This window comes from Melopsittacus undulatus, chromosome 2 (genome assembly GCF_012275295.1).
Source record: "Melopsittacus undulatus isolate bMelUnd1 chromosome 2, bMelUnd1.mat.Z, whole genome shotgun sequence".
NCBI classification, from domain to species: Eukaryota; Metazoa; Chordata; class Aves; order Psittaciformes; family Psittaculidae; genus Melopsittacus; species Melopsittacus undulatus.
The window spans coordinates 10,100,609-10,112,908 of record NC_047528.1 but is presented as its reverse complement, the minus strand read 5'-3'; positions in this window follow the sequence as shown (position 1 = coordinate 10,112,908).

The window sequence follows — 12,300 nt, the reverse complement described above, 5'->3', positions numbered from 1 at the left end:
GCTGTCAAGCTGAGCTTACACCCAGGATTTACTTTACGAGTTCCTTACAGAATAGAATGTGAAGTGCTGTAAGAGTAGTTTGTGCAAGTATTGTAGTAGCAGCTAAATGAATGTGCACAGCTTTACCACCACAAATATGGCCCAAATCTCCTATACCTCACAATTCAAAACCAAAATTATATTGACAACAAAAGATGGTCAGGAGCCTGAAACACTTCCAGGATAAAGTAATGCTCCCACTTCAGAAACAAGAATCCTCACATGTCCTCTCTCTGCAGAGAGTCTTGTGGCTGCTGTGCTTTTCCACAGACCTTCCTTTCCTTTGGACGTGGCCAGACCAAAAAAGTGCTCCCACTCCTTCTGTAGTCAATGGGAACAGCTCCAGTTGACTTCAGTCACATTGGTTCTGGCCCTTAATCTCCCTAAATGTGTTTCCATTTGAACAAGCAGCAGACATTGATATTACCAGGGAAAAGGGAGGTGATATGAATCTATTTCCAAACAAAAGAGATTTATGGGCCAGTTGGAGTTACACCACATTTATTTTCTTTAAAGTTAATGAGCGGCATGATCCAATAATAATTGTATCTTATGCTTTTCATAAAGCTCTTAAGGCATTTCATAATCAATTAACAGCTCAAGCACGTCATCATTACAGGACATTTTGCAATAATCCATTAGGAATTAATGTAGAGTGAGCTTTCCATCATCACTAAACAAACCACTACACAGCTAGGATCCACGCCAAGCAGACCGGCTCTGAATTTTCTAGTGCAGATTATATATCCCCTGCAAGCATATCACCAGGATTTTGCATTTACCTCCTCCCCACCACCTGCAGGTTACTTTATGTTCAGCCATTTCTCTGTACTCTGGTGCCATTAATAAAATCCCGTGTTTCTGTGCTGCGTTACCTTTAATTCAGGTATTCAGGACAAGATGGATCACAGAAAAGGCAATATGGAGTAGTGACACTCCTGGATTGAAAATCAATCCCTAGAATGACTTCATGCATTTCTGAAACCTTTCTTAACAGCTCTGTGAGGAAGGCTCCCAACTAAACTTTTGTTGCCTCCTAAATCACACACACCCAATCACAGAATGGTTTGGGTTGGAAGGGACCTTTAAAGATCATTTAGTCCAGTCCTGCAGGTTGCAAGGGGTTTCCACCATCCACGTACCCTTGGACTTCCACAGGAATTGTGACAATAGGGATTTTAAACCCCAATCTAAAACCTTGCTACTCCTCCTGGTTTTTTCCCTGTTAATTCCGGACATATCCCTGCCTCCTCAGATCAAACACAGCAAAGAGGGAGAGAGCACCTGTGTAGGTTTCTCCAAGCTGTTTTCAGACCTAGTAATTAAGTGCCTGGCTGTCACACGTATTTTAAGGCAGCAGTAATCCTATCAGGCTCCTTAGATTCCAGAGATAATGTCTGGATCTAAACTCCAAGCTTGCACCTAAACAGCTCCCTCGCCTGGCAATAGCAGGCTATTCCCTCTCCACTAAGGTATTTGTGGCTTTCCACGCTCGTCTGCCCAGCAAGTTTGTTGCTTCCTATCTGCAGCAACAGTTTAATGTAAGCATCTTGCCCTGAGATCAGCAGCAGCAGCGTACGGTATGATTTACAAGAGGGGGCAAAAAAAAAGCTGCTTCTTCAAAGATTAAAACTCCTTTAGATGTCTGACATTGGGCCCCCACACTGACAGCATCACACAGGATGTAACTTTTAAGCTGCTTAAGCGAGACATGTTTTTGTTTTACAAAGACAGCACACAGTCTATTATTAATCTTTTGCATGAGAGACATGGCAGTTTCCCCACTGTTATGCCAGACAATATGGTTTGATTGCTTCTGCCTCCTGTCAAGTCTCCAACTGGAAATGTGTAATATGAAATGAAGTGCAGCAAAACAGATAAGGATGTGCTGAGGTGGTTAAAACTGGCCCGGAGTAATTAAGGATTGGTATCCATCCTAGAAACAAAATAAGCCCACAGTTTGGATGGTTTGATTAATATTGCAGGATTGTAAGGCTACCGATGGCACGTACTCTGTACAAAGTGGAAGGAGAAAAATCATCTTGAAATGGGAAAGTTTAACACTAAATGGTGTGCACTGGGAACATTTATTTCAATGTTTTCAGGAAAGATTCTGCTCTGAGCAGAAACAGGAATAGAAAATGGTTCTTGCAGCAGCTCTAGCAGCAAGTTATAGAGCAAGAGGCCACTCTGATCCTTTTGCTAACATGTACTGCCTTGTTATTATGTGCTTAGACCTGTGGCAAGTGTAACAGTAATGAAGAAGACTGAATGCCAGTGCCCTAAAAAGCTAGCAGCAACTGACTACATAAAACATGAGGAATTCCTCCTGTGCGAGCCACATATTTTTACACAAAGCCAAGAGCTCCTTCTTTCCCTGCACCAAAAACATGATGAAGTACTGCCTAAGAGAGCAGTGCTGAACCATGAATTGCTCTTATTAATGCTATATCAGCCAACTTCAAAAACAACCCTCTTTGTTCCAGAAGGCACCAGAATCCATGCAATGGAGTGAAGCTTACTGCTGGGTATCTGATCCATAACTCTTGATCTTTTGAATCTCTTTCAGAGATTACATTTGCCCTCCATACCCTACATCCTTACTGCGGCCAGCTGCAATTCCTTCACTGTCAAAGAGAGTCATTAATTCCTGAGCCTTTAATTCTATATTTACAAAACAGTGAATACTCTCCTTGGGAGAAGAAATACAGCCCATGCATGACTGTGAAGTTGCACCCATAGCTGTGGAGTGTACGTGGGAAAGGGTGGAAGTACAAATTCCCACTGGCTCCAAATGGGATATATGACCAGTAAGGGAAATGAAATCTCCTACAAAAAGATAAAGGAAAAATGAATGAAAGAATTCTCTCCAAAACATACATAATTTCTTTCTTTTCCCTCCTCCTAATCTTTCCTCATCTTGTACGGAATCATCATCTCTCTTTTGGATGAGGGAGATATTCATGCAGTGTAGCCTTGCTCAAACCGGGAATATTCCTACTTCATTTCCCCAAGTGAATGTATCCATTGAACCAACTCGTCAACTGGAAATTGCTGTGCGTGAGCCAACCACAGCTTTCTGTGTTGTCAACTGAAGGATGCACATTGCTGACAAGCTTGACAAAACAGGCCATTTCACAGTTGTGAGCTGCAGTGATTGAGCTGATGTGGACTTCCAGCAGCACGCTTGCCTAAAGAGCTACTCCTTCACATTCCCCTTGCAGCACAGAGTGTGTTAAGGATGCTTCACCCTCATTCTTTCTGTGTGGAAAGAAAGGATACTGCAGTGATCACTTCTAAATAATGATTAACACCAAAGTAAAGCATGTTAATATCAGCAGTTGTCCTGTGCCTAGTGTTCTGCTAGGAGGCTGCTTAGCTTATGTTCAGGGCTAAGCTCTGCTGGGCCTGCTGGATGCTTCTGATAAATGTTTCATCTAACAGCTCACTGATAAGGATCTGAGAGTGAATGCAGCCCAGGACACAAGTGCCCCAGTTGCTTCTTTTGCCTTAAGGGTTTGAGCTTGTTTTCTAGTGAAAGTGCTGTCCAAGTTACAGAGCACTCTGAATGTCCCTCTTGACACTTTGCTGACATTGTTCCATTCTGCATAGAATAATTAATATCCACAGGGGGCTGAGAGAATATGGCTTGTGTCTTAAGGTAGGCACCTAGAGAGGGGATGGGGGTTCTTGTCTGTTCTCCAGGGAGTAATGCGTCTTAATTTACTAAGTACGGGATTGAAAATTTCACATGAATGCTAGGCAGGCAATGCACAATGACACAGACATAGATCTGGTCATAACACTACTCAGAGGTGAACTGCTGTGGTAAAGGAGCATCCTTACCACCTTCTTCTCCAGTGTCAATCACAATTGGATTCTGGTGCCTTATGAAGTGACTTCAAACTGTGCTCAGTGCAACACCCCAGGGTAATCCACAATTTTATAGGATCAAATCATATGCAACCACACAGCTGTAGTGCACTGGAGTAACTTCCTCTAACTACAACTAGAGAAGAATCGGGCAGCTACATGCTCCTTGGATGCACAGAGAGTTGTTCAATCATCTACATCAGTCATTACACTGCTGGGCAATGTCGGGGTATAACAAGCTTCAGTAGGTCTCTAAGATGAAGTGAAGCCTATTTCCAGTTGTTCTGGGGATTTTTTAAATGCTCTGACACATAACACTTAGCAAAAATGATTGATTCAATCTTCAGAGAGAAGGTTCCCATTGATTTAATCAGGTCACAAAAGTTACTCATTCCAAACCACCAATCTTCACCTTTAAGTCAGTGATAAACTAGATCAGTCACAATTTTTAGTCTAAATAATTTTATCTGGAAATCGCTACTATTTCTATAGAAGTGGAGGTTTATGCAAAGCTATGAATTTCTATTAAGAAACAGTGAAAATCTTCCTCTTTCAGTATTCTTCAAATAAGAAATATTTAACTTTAATGGTGTTCACCATTTAGTGACAAAGTTCATATAAAAGAAATCTAAACTGAGACAAAATATTGGAACAGGGAAAGTATTCATGTCAAATTAATTCAATTTTAATTAACAATTTAACAGAGACAATTCTCATCCCATTCACCTCCCTGCCCTTCAAAAAGAAGCAGAATAAGCATTTGTCCCACTTGGAATATGGAAAACTTCAGATCCATTGGGAATGAGAAAAGCTTACTTGAATATTTTCCCAGCCAACCCTACCCAATAGACTACTGTGTCTCAGAGCTGCAAACACAGCTTGCAGATCTGGCATCTGGTTTTTGTTTACAGTGATGGTACGATATCTGTATAGGTAAGCCAGGTTTTCCATGACAACAGTGTGTACTTCTACATTTCCAGCTTGTGGTGGCTCTTGAAAACACAAGACAAAAGAGAATACAGAAAGAAAACCTTACAGCAAAAAAAGAGAAGACTCTCAAGAGCCAGAATTAGGTAATGCATAGAGTAGCTGAGCTTGTTCAAGTAGGTAATTGTATTAGTATTGACTCAGTGTAACCATCTCTCTTTCATAAACGAATGCTTTGCATGACTGGTTTTCTGTGAGTATAAATGCACTGGATTTTTTCTTGTTATTGAATTTGATAGAAAAAAACCATCACAACTACATAGATGGAAGCAAACAGAACTAATCCCTAATATATGAGAAGAAACATCCATAGCAGTGAGTCCAAATGTAACTAGAGATTACTGGAATTGCTAGGGTGCATAATCATGCTTATCTCTACTGGAAAAAGATCCGAAACCAGAACTCGGAATCTGAAGCCATCAGGAATGTGCTGTTTCAAATACCCACCGCTTCCAACTGTGAGCTTCCATGTGGGTCCAGTTTTGAAACAGAATTTTATGCCCATCTCATCACTGTGAGATTGCACCTCTAGTCACTGCTCGTGCTGAGTAGCATCTACTCATGCAAGCTATACTGCAGGAGCAGGAGATAAAGAGTATCTCTCCCCTTCACTTCTTGCAATACTACAAAAAAAAAGTGCAATATATATCTTTGTATTATAAATCTAAAGCCTTGAGGGAAAGAAATTTTATGGACTTGGCCTTTGGGATCCACAGGACTGAACTGATAAGAACATCCAGAGATACAGTATTAGATATTATATCCACAGATACAAGTGGAGAAGGACTTTGGAATTGAGCCCAGAAAGAACTGCTGATACAAGACAGAGTTTCTCACACTTCTCCTAAAATCTTGAAGTCTAGTATTAATAAATGCAAAGGGCTTTAGGCTGGAAGTAAACTTGCACAATTTTATGAGGGACAGGTCTTTACTGGCTAGTTCAATTTCTCTGACCACATAAACCTTTGAGAAGTGTGGTAGCTGGAAAGGTCTTTATGGTTCAGTTACAAATCTCTTTTCAGCAGCAGGTAAACAGGAACCAAACTTTTAATCATGTTATATACAGAAACATAGTGCATCATTAGTGATATTGCTGGATCCAGCCAACATACAGCCAGAATCTACTCCACTCCTCTAACCAACCCCAAGTGTAATCCCCTAATCATCTAAAGTCCTGAGAGATGAGATTGAATTACAGGCATTGGCCTAATACAGAGCTGCAAGTATTATGAGCAGCACAAGGGACTATGGACACAATTCTGCTTACTATACTATGACCCATGAAGAAAGGAAACACAGATTCATAGTTCCTGCACCCAAAAGGAACTGCAATGTCTCCAGCCCATAACCTCAGCACGGGCTGCAAATTTCTTCCATGATTAATGTGCATTTTGTAAAAAAGATATTAACTCCTACTTTAAGCCTTTTAATTTACACTGATGTACCACTGCCTTGTTAAGGCACCCACTGTTTAATTATTCTTACAGACTGCACTGTATTTCAAGGTTGAATCTACCCCACTCTGACTTAAAGCTGTTGGATTTTGCAGTGTCATCAAATGTGAAGACCCATCACAAAGAATTATAGTGACATCTGTGTCAAAAAAGCACAGGATCCATCTCTGCTAAACATGCAAAGCACAAAGTGGTCTAATACTGCTGTGTGATTTTCTAATGTCATCTGGGGATACCTACGCTCCCTTTAATTCCATTATTTTGCTTCCCCAGTCACAATAAGGTGATCATCAGGGAAGCAGGAAGAAGCAGAAGGCACTGTTATGTGCCAGAAAGAATAAAGAACATGCTGTAAACAGTATCTATGTGCCAAATTCTACTGACTCTTTCAACAGATCATTGAGCAGTAACAGCTCTGGTATGGAATTAGGCTGATTGTTTAGAGAAAAGTCCATAACTGAATCAGCCATTTGGATATCTGGCTGTCATGATTTAGGAAAATTATAGAAGAGCTCCCAGCATTAGTATCTTTATAGTCCTAAGGGAGGCAAATTATCTGCTGAAAGTCATGGAACTGCACATGAACTTTGAGAACTAAAAGCTTTTTACACTTCAAGTTTCTCCAAACGTTTTATCCTCTAACACTGAAGATAGCATCAACAGCAACAGAAGCTGATGGCTGGTGTGAGAATCTTAAAGGAAGTGACAGTAAGTGTTTGCCAGTTAAGTGTATTTTTATGTCAAGAATAAAAAATAGAAAATGTCAAACTATACCTAAAACTAACTACAAATGTGCAAGCTAATGGGATTAATTTGCATTTGATTCTTTAAAAGTCTCAGCTCTTCCTGTAAGTAGTCCACTTCCTTCAATTCCTAAAAGATCAATAGGACTTGAAAGCATTTAGTAACTTGCAGGAAGTTGCTCAGCACTACACCATGGTGTTTATAGTGAGATTTTGAAAGTCTGGCTGGTATGACAGGTTCTTCAGAGAGAAAGACATCTTGAAGCAAAGAAAATCTCTTCTCAAGCCTACATCTTCAGGGACTCACTGTAAGTCACATAACTATTAATATATTTATGCTGATTGAATGTGAAAATGTTATACATAGACATCAACTTTCAGAACAGTTGTGATTTAGAGAGCTGCAGGTGTGGCTTTTGTAAATCTCACATAGTTCACTGCCAAAAGAGGAGACAGCATGAAAAATTATAAGCAGATGTATTAAAGCATTTATATCAATAGCGGGTATTGAAAAAACCTTTGTCAATGTCCATGACTTATCTTTCCACTTCTGTAAAACACGGTGCAGATGTAACTGTCTAATCTGACTTTTAGTCACAATATTTAGCTACGTGAAAGATAAAGTATAATGTAACACTATAGATACATCTTCTTTCAGTCTTTCTCAGCTTTGGAACTGTGAGCCTTTGAAAGCAGATGACATACTCAGTTATTATCAAGTAAATTTTTTATCTGTCATTTGATCACTTGTGACAGCAAATGAAATGTAGAAAGACTAAACATGCACTACAGAATTAGCCTGAAAAATGTAACAGTTATTGTAGTGTATCCAACATACCAAATGCAAATTATCTGCCAGTTTTGAATAACATTTTTATGCTTTTCAGATAAGATCAGCCAAAGTTCTGGCAATAGCATACTTCTATAGTATCTTTCAGAATATCACACATTGCTTCCTGCTGAAAGGAATTCTGAAGTCCAAGAGTCCTGCTGTGACATGGAGCTCTAGGGAAAAAGATCTTGGTGTGTTTTAGTCTTAGCTTCAAATGTTCATAGACCAGAATGTTTCCTTTTGGAAATCAATGTAATTTCCCTGACAATACCAGCAAATGAATCCAGTATTTTGTTTTCTATCACAATTCACATATTCTTCTAAAAGCTATTTTAGATTCTACCCTGACCAAACCATTTTGACTGTAAAACTGCTACCCAGAGTTCAGGAAAAAAATTTTCTGCAAGATGGTGACAGTAAAAACCACTTCTGTTACCTTGACAATAGGGACTGGCTTTCTGTTTGAAGGACTTATCCCATACTTTGTAAAGTCAGAAGAAAGCACTGTCATCACTTACTCTGACTTTCTGCATACATAGAGGTCATTACGATTTCTGGGCTCAATTCTTGCATGAATTTTTTAAGGTAAGCATCCTGTCTCAATTTAGACATTACCACTATTGACACATTTAAAGTCATACCAGATGTATATTACTCCACCGATTTATTTACTTGCATGTTTTTAATCCCATTCTTAGTGTGACTATGTCGAGCTTTAACGTCAACCTGGGAGCCTGAAAAGTCTGTTCCTGAAATGTTGTTCCCTACACAGGTACTTCCACTTCACAGCTGATTCAGTCCTGAAAGCATCTCTTTTGTGCACTTGTTCTACCACTGCTAGATTGAGCTCTGTTAGATTGAGCACTGTTAGATGAGCTCACTGTTAGATCTCCTCTCCAGAAGACAAAGAGAACTGTAGTCTCTGGGACATCTATCATGAAGTCATCTCTCAGAATTGAGATTAAGAGTCTCATTTTTCAGAGACTACCAAACTACTTTCAGATAGTAATAACTAATGTTCACTTGTGTCCCGAGGTAGCTGCTGAGCTAGAAAAGAAGGCGTTCGTTATCCATCACCTCAGGTACTATTGTTACCAGGACAAAAAAGTACCGGGCCTTATCTTTCAGTACTGAAATTACTCAGTTTGTCTTTGACTTCACTGGCAACAGAGAAGTCTTGTAAGATGAGTTCATCTCACCCCACTTTAAGTGTCTAACTCTGATTTACTTTTTATGTACTTTTTATGGTCAGTGAAAGATAAATAGACACTTCCATGGCACATCCCTCCCATCCAGAACTTGACAGCTGAATGTTACCTAGCTTCAGCATTTCAGGTAACTATATGGGATATTTCCATGTTAAATCTCTCCATTTAACATGACAGAAAGATAACTGTAATGATGTGATTCAGGGGAGGTCTCACAGGAGTATGACATGAACAGAGCACAAGGGAAACAGTAAATCTGAAAGTGTGGTACCAAAAAGACATCAAAAGCACAGGAGTTCACAGCAAACCCCAGAGGTGGAACTGCACAGAGGTGGGAAGTATTTGCTGTATGAGTGCTGTGGCTCCAACACCCTTTGGAGAAAAAGAGGTCCAAAACTGCTGGAGTCTGTGAAGAAAACACAAATCCAAAGAGTCTTGGCAAGCAACATTTGTTTCTTACTATGAGGAAATATTTTGACAGTTGGGAATGATACTGTCTGGCAGGTTTTACCACTGCAGGTTCTTATGGAAGGAAGAAATTCTCCAGGGAAAGGCCCTTGTAGCATATATGTATTTGCACCCATACAATTACATTTTGTACTTGAACCTGTAACTCCTCCCACAATGACTGCACTTCAGTTACTGTTTACGTGTGCTGTTTCATCTTTCTCTCCATACACACACACACGTAAAAACATCTGTATTCATTAAAAGACTAAGCTGCTAACATCACAAAAGTAGGATATATCAACAGGAAAAAATACTGAATTCAGTAATAGCATTTCCTATCCTTTTACAGTACCACATAAAAACCCCTATAAATTCTGAGCAGGTTTAAGGGGAGATTACTGCACTCTGATAGCTCAACCTGAAAACACTTTTTTTCTAGATTACTAATAACATAATAAAGATTATAACATAATCCTGGCAGCAGATTTTACATCTACATCCAAAGAATGCACAGGATTATTAAAGAACAGTGCAATGTCTTAAAATGTGAACCAAACCTTTTTACTGAGCTGCACTGCAGACTCCACTGCTGCAATCAATACTCCAAACAGCCCTATTTTTCTTGGACAAAACCCCTACACATATCTGACATTTGAGGAAGCCAGGTGAAGAAATCAATATCTAAACAAAAATGCACTTAATCATATCTCCTCTGGACAGATGCAGATTGGAAAATCTTATACGGTCCACATATTGCCTTCTGCTTAAAGCTTAGAAATGAAGCTGTGTTTCCTAAATGGCAATGTCCTGCTGCGAGAGCATTGCCGAAGCTGGAGTGAATACAGCAGCAATTAACTGTGTGCCAGCCCATGTGAGATGATCTATTGCTCAGATTTAAGTTTAGGTACAGTTTTTTGTTGAAGCACTTCAGCATAAATACATAATAACAAAAAGTGTATGTACTTTATAAATGTAGCAGCTTTACTGGAATATATAGCAGAGTCACACATTCACTTTAACCTTTACATCTCCTGGGCTGCTTTTTCATACCTTGCGTCAGCTCAAGGAGGAATTTAATATACACACATACTTTATCTTACCTTAATGCCTTTAAGCAGTGACCATTATTGGACATTTCTCATGGCCTTGCAGGTGATCATTAAACATGTGTAACAGCCCTACTATAGACACTAAATGAGTATAGACAGCTCTAATGCCAAAAATGTCTATCTTCAAAGGTGCGTTTGTGCACAGAATGGCTGCTGTACTTAAAGGTGCTCCTTTACTTGACATTACTTCATAAAGCCCTTTGAGATAACCACAGAGTGAGAAATGTTTTAGAACAACACAGTTTTATTTCTTCTCTGCTTTAGCCCGAAGCGGTTCAGCATTATTTGAACATCAGCAACAGCACCTCTTTACGACTTCAAAGTCAGATCCTAACCTCAAACTGGCAGTGCACCTCGAGATTAAAACTCTGCCTGGCACTGTAAGAAATGGATGCTTTCAGCTGAAAGAATAGCAATAGGAGGTAACAACACAAGGGTCTAATATTGCTCAATTAGGAGGCACATTAAGGTTACACTAAGGTGCCTGACACAAACGCTCTTACAGGAGACACTTTTAAGAAAGGCGTGAGGAAAAAGATGACACCATTAAGCTTGGGAAGAGTTTTGTAGCTGCTATTAACCCAGAGGAAGGGTGGGACTCCTCCCAGCTGACCTTCATAGTGAAAACCTCCACGTCAGGCACTCCGCAACAACGACAAAGCACAGGGAACGTCTTCTATTGGCAAAACATGTAATCCTGAACAGAACGAACTGCAGGTAGATGTCTGAGGTGTTTCCTACCTAAACAGCTACTGTCTGGTCAGGAACACAGCAAGAGGTCTCTTAATATGGAAGAAGAGCATCTCTGTGGTGGAGTCAGCCTAAACCATGGAAACCGGGAACCAGCTTTGAGGTCCTGCTGGCACAGAGATAACAGCAGTTTGGGCTGAGTGTGATGGGCTTCTTCAGTAAATTCAGCCTTCCTGCTGTCCCCAAGAGAAGGACACTGCTGTTTTTGTTCGAGGCCCATTATAGCTGAGTTTGATCAACTCAACAAGTGCTTCCATCCTACTGATACACAAAAAAGCAATTTCACCTAAAGGGGGCTACAAGAAAGCTGGGGAGGGACCTTTTACAAAGACGTGTAGGGACAGGACAAGGGGGGATGGCTTTGAACTGAAAGAGGGGAGATTGAGATTATACCTAAGGAAGAAATTCTTCCCTGTGAGGGTGCTGAGGCGCTGGCACAGGGTGCCCAGAGAAGCTGTGGCTGCCCCATCCCTGGCAGTGTTCAAGGCCAGGTTAGATGAGGCCTGTAGCAACCTGCTCCAGTGGAAGGTATCCCTGCCCATGGCCGGGGGTTGGAACTGGATGAGCTTTAAGGTCCCTTCTACCCATACCAGTCTGGGATTCTATGTGGGCACTCACCAGTAACGGCACAGGGCACGGCTCGCAGTAACGCGTTCCCGCATGAGATCCGCTCTCGGGCTCCCCGTACTCCCCGCTGCTGCCCGCCCGGGTTGTGGCTCCCTCACCTCCCACCCCCGGTGCCTCCCTGCAGGCGGCCGAGCAGCGGCAGCGCAGCCGCGGCGAGGCCCGGGCGCACCGGGTCCCTCGGCGTGCGGCAGAGGGCGCCCCGCGTTCCGCTCAGCGCGGGGCCGGGAG